General features: G+C 48.4%; 2 protein-coding genes across 2 annotated transcripts in view; one reads left to right on the top strand and one right to left on the bottom strand.

Moving 5' to 3' along the window:
* Nucleotides 1-10,309, bottom strand: part of trio (trio Rho guanine nucleotide exchange factor) — a 766,603-nt gene that overhangs the window by 561,731 nt on the left and 194,563 nt on the right. The window lies entirely within an intron of this gene.
* Nucleotides 1-10,309, top strand: part of LOC123762089 (discoidin domain-containing receptor 2) — a 273,769-nt gene that overhangs the window by 79,448 nt on the left and 184,012 nt on the right. Inside the window, exon 2 of the mRNA XM_069335891.1 lies at nucleotides 2,023-2,057. The gene's annotated coding sequence lies outside the window, so the exon portion shown is untranslated. The remainder of the gene's footprint in view (nucleotides 1-2,022; nucleotides 2,058-10,309) is intronic.

Raw genomic sequence — 10,309 nt, 5'->3', positions numbered from 1 at the left:
TTCACCTAGTTGTGTTTGCGGGGGTTGAGCTCTGGCTCTTTGGCCCCGCCTCTCAACCGTCAATCAACAGGTGTACAGGTTCCTGAACCTATTGGGCTCTAATGGTGTGTCATATTGAGCCTGTGTGTGTGTGTGTGTGTACTGGTAAATATGTGCATACAGGAGCGACAGTTCGCTCTTATAGACTACATTTGTCCAGTCTCCGGTTCTCTAATACAATGACTCCTGAGCTATTTTTTCAATTAATATCTATTTTTACGATTATGAAAGAAGTTCGCTTCTACAATCTATTTACTTCAATACATTTTCCTAATATTCTTGTGTTAAAAGATAACTTTCTAATATATCTATGACTCATCTGTTTCTCAGGCTTACACAAATAGAACAAAACCCTCTCGTTCTATTGGTATTCAATCTGATCATCTATTTTTCCACTCTGTCAATCTCTCTAAGTATTTTGTCTCTATCATAGTCTCCCCATCTCTGATTTTATTGCGACGTTTGGTCCAGTTTTTTCAGTCTTTCTTCATACATAATACTTCCTAATTCTGGGACGATCATCTTTGCAATCCTTTGTTTCTTTTAAAGTTTCCTGATGCTTTCGAAATGGGGGTTCCAGGATGGGGCGTCATACCCTAGAAATGGTCTCATGTAGGTGGTGCTCACTCATGTGAATGTTTCCTTATTTAGGTTCAGGAATTACACTATAATGTTTCCATTGCTGGTATATGCTGTTTATATTAGGTCTATTTATATATATCTCCAGTGTTGGGCTAAGTTAATGAATTTATTGAACCACTAATATAACCAATGTAGTTACGCCGGTCGGTTGGAGCGGACAGCACGCTGGATTTGTGATCCTGTGGTCCTGGGTTCGATCCCAGGCGCCGGCGAGAAACAATGGGCAAAGTTTCTTTCACCCTATGCCCCTGTTACCTAGCAGTAAAATAGGTACCTGGGTGTTAGTCAGCTGTCACAGGCTGCTTCCTGGGGGTGGAGGCCTGGTCTAGGACCGGGCCGCGGGGACACTAAAGCCCCGAAATCATCTCAAGATAACCTCAAGATAACGCCATTATGACGAATAGGTCTTCTTCTCCGGTCGTTAAAGTGAGGCAGTTTTCCTTCATTTTGTAACGTCTTTATGGTCTCTTGGCGCCTGTTGCCTTTTTCATCAACTACAACTTGCTGGCGTTGAAATTATAATTTGTCAATGACAAATTATGTCATTGATATAAATGATGATTAGCGTCATTTCTTGAGTGCTGGCAGCCTTAACCACCTTACACCACACCCACACCCTGCCTACACCCACACCCACACCCTGCCTACACCCACACCGACACCCTGCCCTACAACCACACCCGACACCCTGCCCACAACCACACCCACACCCTGCCCACACCCCCACCCTGCCCACACTACTACCCACCAACACCATTCTCACAGCACCACTGCCCACACCTCGCCCCCCAACTTGACAGGTATAAGTAGGTGTGTAATTGATTAGCTTCAGTGCGTGTTGCGGCTCTCTGATTGGTCGATGACGAGTAACCAATTAAATTTCACATTGAGATTATTGTACGTCTGATGTGTAATGTGAGAAGGTGTGTAGGGTGTTGAGATAGTGTGCAGGGTGTGGGCTAGTGAACAGGTGTAGCGAGGAACAGTGAGAACAGTGTGAAGAACAATAGCTATTACTTCATTTTCTCTATTAACATATACCATGATGCTCTCTCTCTCTCTCTCTCTCTCTCTCTCTCTCTCTCTCTCTCTCTCTCTCTCTCTCTCTCTCTCTCTCTCTCTCTCTCTCTCTCTCTCTCTCTCTCTCCTCTCTCTCTCTCTCTCTCTCTCTCTCTCTCTCTCTCTCTCTCTCTCTCTCTCTCTCTCTCTCTCTCTCTCTCTCTCTCTCTCTCCTCTCTCTCTCTCTCTCTCTCGCTCGCTCGCATTCCTCCCACTGATTAATGCCTGCAAGATTAAAGTCGCTTTTATAAAGATTTTTATATATTTTCTGATTCATTTCAGAGCGGACGACGACCCCAGAACCTCACACTTCTCAGGTAGGACACTATAGTGTAGTGGATCACTGTAGGTGTAGTGGGTCACTGTAGGTGTAGTGGGTCACTGTAGGTGTAGTGGATCACTGTAGGTGTAGTGGATCACTGTAGGTGTAGTGGATCACTGTAGGTGTAGTGGGTCACTGTAGGTGTAGTGGATCACTGTAGGTGTAGTGGATCACTGTAGGTGTAGTGGATCACTGTAGGTGTAGTGGGTCACTGTAGGTGTAGTGGATCACTGTAGGTGTAGTGGGTCACTGTAGGTGTAGTGGGTCACTGTAGGTGTAGTGGATCACTATAATGTAGTGGATCACTGTAGGTGTAGTGGATCACTGTAGGTGTAGTGGATCACTGTAGGTGTAGTGGATCACTATAGTGTAGTGGATCACTGTAGGTGTAGTGGATCACTATAGTGTAGTGGATCACTGTAGGTGTAGTGGATCACTATAGTGTAGTGGATCACTGTAGGTGTAGTGGATCACTATAGTGTAGTGGATCACTGTAGGTGTAGTGGATCACTATAGTGTAGTGGATCACTGTAGGTGTAGTGGATCACTGTAGGTGTAGTGGATCACTATAATGTAGTGGATCACTGTAGGTGTAGTGGATCACTATAGTGTAGTGGATCACTGTAGGTGTAGTGGATCACTGTAGGTGTAGTGGATCACTGTAGGCGTAGTGGATCACTATAGTGTAGTGGATCACTGTAGGTGTAGTGGATCACTATAGTGTAGTGGATCACTGTAGGTGTAGTGGATCACTGTAGGTGTAGTGGATCACTATAATGTAGTGGATCACTGTAGGTGTAGTGGATCACTGTAGGTGTAGTGGATCACTGTAGGTGTAGTGGATCACTGTAGGTGTAGTGGATCTCTGTAGGTGTAGTGGATCACTATAGTGTAGTGGATCACTGTAGGTGTAGTGGATCACTGTAGGTGTAGTGGATCACTATAGTGTAGTGGATCACTGTAGGTGTAGTGGATCATTGTAGGTGTAGTGGATCATTGTAGGTGTAGTGGATCACTGTAGGTGTAGTGGATCATTGTAGGTGTAGTGGATCATTGTAGGTGTAGTGGATCACTGTAGGTGTAGTGGATCACTGTAGGTGTTGTGGATCACTGTAGGTGTAGTGGATCACTGTACCTCCTGCCTCGCTGTGTAAGGTAGCCCGGTACCTCCTGCCTCGCTGTGTAAGGTAGCCCGGTACCTCCTGCCTCGCTGTGTAAGGAAGCCCGGTACCTCCGGTTCCTCTCATTACTCTCCGTGTGGCTTCTGTGGAGATGTCGGCTACACAGACCTCTTAGTTACCATCTTCATCTGAGGAGTTGAGAAGTTTCATTATGAGTCTTTTGCTTTTTATATTTCTTGTAACGTGTCCTTGGCTACGTCGACTTGATAAGGTTTTAGGACGGCTCGAAATGTCCTGTTTTACGTTTCATACGTGCTTGGGAGTGGGTGAGGCGTGTGTGTGTGTGTGTGTGTGTGTGCGTGTGTGTGTGTGTGTGTGTGTGTGTGTGTGTGTGTGTGTGTGTGTGTGTGTGTGTGTGTGTGTGTGTGTGTGTGTGTGTGTGTGTGTGTGTGTGTCCTGACGCCCTGTGTTGATGTCTTGGTCATCATTTTGCAACATTGCCTCCTTGTAATTCATTTAGATCTTCTCCACTGCTGGAAGTGTTTTGACTGGTGTGGAGGGGAAACTAATGAAGTTGCTCAATGACGATTTTTGTACCAACAAAATAAAATACAAAATCTTATTGTCGTTTTGTCCACGAGTGTTTGACTTGTCCCGCGGGTTTAGGTCAGGTGATGGAGAAGGTTTTTCTCATTTGCTGGAGTGGTGCCGTGTCAGCCGTATTCGACTGGGGACCAAGTATTAACTTCCATACTGGGTACAGTTATGTAGTTAATCACACAGATTTGTGGGACTCTATTGACTAGAAAAACGTGGAGGAGCGAGGAGGAATTTCCCTCGGCACTCACAGTATATTCCTGCTGTTGGAGAACCTTGCCATTCGCAAGTGTGCAAGATGTGTAGCATTTTGCACCCTGTGGTGGTGGGTGAGTGTGTTCTACACTCATCCTCCACCACAGGGCGCTGCCACAGGCCACCCCTGGTGGCTGGACCAGATGGGTCTGAGGTGTGTGTGGTGGTCCCCAGTTGGGGGTTTTCCCACCTGCTAGTTTGGCATGAGTGGCTCTGATAGCTGGCCAAAGGCCCCTCTCACCATAGCTTGCGAGGTTTACCTAAGAATACAAACCCTCTTCTCCCTTTCCCAGGTCAAGGTGTTTGTCTGGGTATGAAGTATGCTTCAGTCTGTCGAAATATATCCCAGTATATGTTCTGTAGTCTGTTCTGTGGTATGACTATGCCAGATCTGTGAATATTTTTCAAGTTAATACTATTTAAGCTAAGTTTTTAAGTTAATTGTTATTAATACTGATATAATTTGCATTGCAGTGGTAACATCGATCACTGAGGAGATGTCAGTAATTTAAACAATTTTCTTGCAAGTGCGAGTGCTAGTCTAAGAGGTGCAAGCAAGCACCTGCTTGCTTGAGAGGTAATTTGTCTTCAAATGCAAGATGACAACACATCCAAAATACCATAACCTAACTGTATGTTGTAATAACCGGAAGAAACAGTCACTTCTGTAGCAAGAGGACACTCGACCGCAGGGATACCTTGAGGTGATTTCGGGGCTTAGTGACCCCGCGGCCCGGTCGTCGACCAGGCCTCCTCGTTGCTAGATTGATCAAATAGATAGATTACCAGTTCATGTAGGAGATCCGGCCACAATAAACACATTTAAGGATAGATTGGCTGCCAATTGCCTCTTGGCTGATGGCAGGTACCACACATGAACTGCTTCTGAGCACGCACGCACACGCAAACACACGCTCGGTTGAAAGGCGGGACCAAAGAGCCAAAGCTCAACCCCTCGCAAGAACAACTTGGTGAGTACACACACACACACACACACACACACACACACACACACACACCAGGCAGAAACAAATGGGCAAAGTTTCTTTCACCTTGAATGCCCCTGTTACCTAGCAGTAAATAGGTACCTGGGAGTTAGTCAGCTGCCACGGGCTGCTTCCTGGGGTGTGTGTGTGGTGTGGAAAAAAAGTAGTTAGTAAACAGTTGATTGACAGTTGAGAGGCGGGCCGAAAGAGCAAAGCTCAACCCCCGCAAACACAACTAGGTGAATACACACACACACACACACACACACACACACACACACACACACACACACACGCACGCACGCACACACACACACACACACACACACACACACACACACACACACACACACACAACACACACACACACACACACACACACACACACACACACACACACACACACACACACACACACACACACACACACACACACACACACACACAACACATATACAAACATCGAAACGAAAAAGTCAAAGGACAAAAATGCCATAGTAAACATTGACCTAAAAGCCCAACTGGAAGTCTCCAAATTAGGATCAAAATTCCTACGTCCGTTGCCAGTTTAGGCCTAAACGCTTCTACCATCAAAAATATATATATATTCATGAAGCAAAGTTTAAATTTCCGTGTGTGAAAATCAGAGGCGTCAATACGCGAGGCTTCGTGCAGCATTTTATTTCATAAAATTTTTATTGCGAGCAGGAATTTTTTTTTAGTCCAGTCGGCCGACCATGTTAAGTATTTAATGAGGCGGTATGCGAGGGATATACTTTCCAGCCGTGAGTATACAGGACAAGTTTGAAGATAATATGTTGGTATGCTAGTGTTTACTGAGTGTGTATACGTTTGTGGTTATATGTTTTTTACTGTTTTCAACATATACTGTATGTTGAGAGATATGGGCGAGTGATAGAGAACCTGCAGGTATACAGGCAGGCAGGCAGGCAGGCAGGCAGTCAGTCAGGCAGTCAGTCAGTCAGTCAGGCAGGCAGTCAGTCAGGCAGGCAGGCAGTCAGTCAGGCAAGCAGGCAGGCAGGCAGTCAGGCAGGCAGTCAGGCAGTCAGTCAGGCAGGCAGGCAGGCAGGCAGTCAGGCAGTCAGTCAGGCAGGCAGGCAGTCAGGCAGTCAGTCAGGCAGTCAGGCAGTCAGTCAGGCAGTCAGGCAGTCAGTCAGGCAGGCAGTCAGGCAGTCAGTCAGGCAGGCAGTCAGGCAGTCAGTCAGGCAGGCAGGCAGGCAGTCAGGCAGTCAGTCAGGCAGGCAGGCAGTCAGGCAGGCAGGCAGGCAGGCAGTCAGGCAGTCAGTCAGGCAGGCAGGCAGTCAGGCAGTCAGTCAGGCAGTCAGGCAGTCAGGCAGTCAGTCAGGCAGTCAGGCAGTCAGTCAGTCAGGCAGGCAGGCAGGCAGTCAGGCAGTCAGTCAGGCAGGCAGGCACTCAGGCAGTCAGTCAGGCAGGCAGGCAGTCAGTCAGGCAGTCAGGCAGGCAGGCAGTCAGTCAGGCAGTCAGTCAGGCAGTCAGTCAGGCAGTCAGGCAGTCAGGCAGTCAGGCAGTCAGTCAGTCAGGCAGGCAGGCAGGCAGTCAGGCAGTCAGTCAGGCAGGCAGGCAGTCAGGCAGTCAGTCAGGCAGGCAGGCAGTCAGGCAGTCAGTCAGGCAGTCAGGCAGTCAGTCAGGCAGTCAGTCAGGCAGGCAGTCAGGCAGTCAGTCAGGCAGGCAGTCAGGCAGTCAGTCAGGCAGGCAGGCAGTCAGGCAGTCAGTCAGGCAGGCAGGCAGTCAGGCAGGCAGGCAGGCAGTCAGGCAGTCAGTCAGGCAGGCAGGCAGGCAGCAGGCAGGCAGGCAGGCAGACAGGCAGGCAGGCAGGCAGACAGGCAGGCAGGCAGTCAGTCAGTCAGTCAGGCAGGCAGGCAGTCAGGCAGACAGGCAGGCAGGCAGGCAGGCAGGCAGGCAGGCAGTCAGGCAGACAGGCAGGCAGGCAGGCAGGCAGACAGGCAGGCAGGCAGGCAGGCAGGCAGTCAGTCAGTCAGGCAGGCAGGCAGTCAGGCAGACAGGCAGGCAGGCAGGCAGGCAGGGAGGCAGGCAGGCAGGCAGGCAGGCAGGCAGACAGGCAGGCATCGCGAGATACACAAGCAGACAGACCGGCAAGCATCGCGAGATACACAAGCAGACAGACCGGCAGGCATCGCGAGATACACAAGCAGACAGACAGACAAGCATCACACTCAGTACAGATTACGTTACAAGTAAAACAAAGTACTCAAAAGGATTTAAAAATGCGAGCAACATTATTGCAGGGAATAATGAGTACTGCGGAAAATGACGATGGCTCCGACCGTTGAAATTGTGCACCCATAATGTCTGCTCCAGTAGCCACACCCTCTGCTCCAGCCCTCAGCCATACCCCCTACACCAGCCCTCACCCTCACCCACACCACCTACACCAGCCCTCACCCTCAGCCAAACCACCTACACCAGCCCTCACCCTCAGCCACACCCCCTACACCAGCCCTCACCCTCACCCACACCACCTACACCAGCCATCACCCTCACCCACACCACCTACACCAGCCCTCACCCACACCACCTACACCAGCCCTCACCCTCACCCTCACCACCTACACCAGCCCTCACCCACACCACCTACACCAGCCCTCACCCACACCACCTACACCAGCCCTCACCCACACCACCTACACCAGCCCTCACCCACACCACCTACACCAGCCCTCACCCACACCACCTACACCAGCCCTCGCCCACACCACCTACACCAGCCCTCACCCTCAGAGGGCTATGATCGTCCACGGGTATTTTTCTGGCGTTATAAATATTCAGATCCTAACGGCCTCCTCCCACATAATTACATCTACATAATTATTCCAATTAAAGTTACCTGAACAACCAAATTGGACATAAAGTTGGCATTAACACAGCTTTTGTGTGTCAGGGAACGAGAGTTAAACTGTACATCTGTAGTTTCGTCACCCAATTACCACTCTAATGTAAACTATGTTCCCCTTTTGTTGTGATCAACTGGTGTTGTATCCCCCTGTTGTAGGATACAACACCCACAGTAGGGGGATGGCAGGCGTGTTGTATGATACAACACCCACAGTAGGGGATGGCAGGCGTGTTGTATGATACAACACCCACAGTAGGGGATGGCAGGCGTGTTGTATGATACAACACCCACAGTAGGGGATGGCAGGCGTGTTGTATGATACAACACCCACAGTAGGGGATGGCAGGCGTGTTGTATGATACAACACCCACAGTAGGGGATGGCAGGCGTGTTGTATGATGCAACACCCACAGTAGGGGATGGCAGGCATGTTGTATGATACAACACCCACAGCAGGGAATCACAGACATGTTGTATAAATACATCACATCCAGACTCTTGCTGTCCAAGAATGAAGGTCAGACGTTTGTGGCTAGTCCCATTAAACTTTAGAGGATAACTGTTGCTTGTGGGGGATTATCTTTGGTGGTTCGGGGCCGGACCCACTGCTCTCCTTTGATGCCAATCGGCCCCCATGGCATTCTTCATAGAGAAGGTGGAAATGAAACGTTCGACGCGGAATCCATAGAGTTTAACGCGAGTGTATCGACAACAGGAGGACGCGGCAGCAGTGTTAGGGACTCTAGAAGCACCGATGGCGGCGACCATGATTCACAGGATATTTACGATGGATTAAAAAACCCTCAATGATGATAGGCTGATGGTAAAAAATAATGTGTTTCGTGCAGGCGTTGGGTAAGAGCGTGTTTTTACCCGGGGGAGGTGAGGAAAGGGAGGCTGGCAGGGAAATGAAGGCAAGGAGACATGAGGAGGAGGAGGGTAAGGACTTCAGGGTTTAAGGAAAGAGGGTGAGAGAAAGAGGGAGGTGCTAAACAAGTAGCGAGAGGAAAATATGAAAGAAATTATGGAGGAAAAATAGAGGAAAACTGGAAAACAAATACGTAGGGAAGAAGGATGGAGAGAATAGGTAAGTAAGGAAATAGGGGGGAATGGGAAAGGAGGGGGTAGGGGGGGTAGGAGAAGAGAGGAAGGGAGACAAAAGAGGAACAAGGGAGAGAGAGAGAGAGAGAGAGAGAGAGAGAGAGAGAGAGAGAGAGAGAGAGAGAGAGAGAGAGAGAGAGAGAGAGAGAGAGAGAGAGAGAGAGAGAGAGGGGGGGGGGGGATGTAACACTGTAAAAGTGTTTGGGTTAGTTTATTTAAAATATATATAGAATATGAGTCACAGACGGATTTGGAAAGGCGCCAGTTGTCTGCCTGAGATCTCACACCTCAAAGCGTTAATGACCTCAAGTGACCTGAGGTCAGATCATGAGAATTTCACCTTGCTTCCGCTAAGCTCTTAATTGTAGTCTGGTAGCCTTCAAACAAGCCGACGTTTGAGGAGTGGCTTGGTAGTGCCGGAGGCTATCTACTTGTGGGCGGAGTTAGCTACTAGGTTCCCCAATATAAACTCGGAGAGCTATCCAGCATGGAGGATCAACAGACAGAGCAGCAGACGAGCCAGGAGAGCAGAGAGAAGACAGCCCTATCAGGGAGGCTGTCGGCCGGCAGGGCGGGAGTCTCTGTCAACTACAGACCCCCCCCCCCCCCTCTCTATCCAGCTATAGGCAGAGACACTTGGTGAGTTGAGCATTAAGGTGACTTGGTCGTGTTTACATATGTTGTGTGATGATCAGGGGCAGTCAAGTTGTAGGGTTCTCAGATTCTTGGATGATGACTCACTTTGCATATTAAACTGGAACATTTTAATTGAATTGCTTAAGTTATGATATTTATCATGAAAAATATAATTGTTGAATTTATTATTTAAATGGTCTTTCACTGTGTCCCTAGAGTTGAGTTGAGGTGAGAAAGCCTCGGGGATTATTGGTTCCCTGATTTTAATGAGTACATGGTACAGAGGGAACATACTAATAATGAACTCATGATAACATCTTTGGTGAATATTGTGATACAGACAAGTTCCATTCCTTGTCTTGTATGTAATGATCATGAATGGATGGTGGCAGCATTTCGTCTTCTACTATCTACTCTTCTACTTCTACTATCTACTCTTCTACTTCTACCTATCTACACCTCTCCCTCCACCCTTCTCTAAACTTTCACTTTCAACTAATGACCCTTCTCGCTCCTCCCACCTCTCTGCCTCTCACCCCAAACCCTCACTAATTACTTCACTATTCATTTCTTTCCTTTCGTTTTCACTTATACGTTTGTGGCAATGATTCTGTATTCTAGAGTTCTCTCTAGAGTTTCGGGTAGCTGATCAAGT

Source organism: Procambarus clarkii, chromosome 34 (assembly GCF_040958095.1).
Source record: "Procambarus clarkii isolate CNS0578487 chromosome 34, FALCON_Pclarkii_2.0, whole genome shotgun sequence".
Taxonomy (NCBI): domain Eukaryota; kingdom Metazoa; phylum Arthropoda; class Malacostraca; order Decapoda; family Cambaridae; genus Procambarus; species Procambarus clarkii.
This window is presented reverse-complemented; position numbering and strand designations above follow the sequence as displayed.